The following is a 1,028-nucleotide window of genomic DNA, read 5'->3' as shown; positions in this document are numbered from 1 at the left end:
GAAGGAAGGAAGGAAGGAAGGAAGGAAGGAAGGAAGGAAGGAAGGAAGGAAGGAAGGAAGGAAGGAAGGAAGGAAGGAAGGAAGGAAGGAAGGAACAAACAAGTATATTCCTCGAGACAGAGTCAAGGCTTCTTTGGGTTAGATATTAGTTCCAACAATGAGAACAGATACATGCCATCTACATGCTGATCTTCTGTAAGGAGAATTGGTCATCATCTTGTTTGTTTGTTTATTGTTTTGTCTCCTGTGTTGTTGTATGTGCTTTCTGTGAATGGTACTGGAGTCTGCTGTAGYCATATGTACAATAACAACAAATTTCACTTTGAATGGTTATTGGTCTGATCCTTTTTATTCCTCTACAGTAATATGAAGATCTTCTACGTGATCTCTTAAACCCCACTTGATGCGGGCTAGACGGTATATTCTGTTTTATGGAGTAAAGAAATAAAGTTTATACTGATGCAGTTTAAGACAGCAATGAGGCACAGCAGAAACTGAATATTTTATTTCTTTTCTTTCTAGAAGCTCACTAGATCTCCATAAAAATTGCAGAACTATGTACTTTAAAACTTTTAAAATGTTAAGTATGTGGCTTTGGTTAAAAAATGTTATGACTTCCAAGTCTACRTTTCATGAAAATCTGCTGTCTTTGAACAGAAACTGGCACATTTCTGTGCACACAAAATACATGTGTAGACAAATAAATGCTATTTTCACATGTTTTCAGTGCATGAATATGCAGTTTCTGAAACATGCGTAGAAAGGTAAATGAAGAACATCTAAAGACAAGAAGTGGCACTTAAATTATGACATATTCTTCAACATACTCTGCATTTGTGTTATTCTGTATATAATTGTTGTTTTTCATTTTGCATTTCTGAATAGGAGAGCTTCCTTAAAAGTATTGTCATTTATTTTATTATTTTTCTTTATTTCAGAATATTTCAGAATATTTCAGAATATTTAAGGTTGGAAGGGACCTCTACAGATCATCTAGTCCAACCTTCCTGCTCAAGCAGGCACACCTA

The sequence above is a fragment of the Nothoprocta perdicaria genome, unplaced genomic scaffold (genome assembly GCF_003342845.1).
Source record: "Nothoprocta perdicaria isolate Ctin4 unplaced genomic scaffold, notPer1 scaffold_229, whole genome shotgun sequence".
NCBI lineage: Eukaryota > Metazoa > Chordata > Aves > Tinamiformes > Tinamidae > Nothoprocta > Nothoprocta perdicaria.
The sequence above is the reverse complement of the archived record's forward strand: the minus strand, read 5'-3'. Positions refer to the sequence as shown.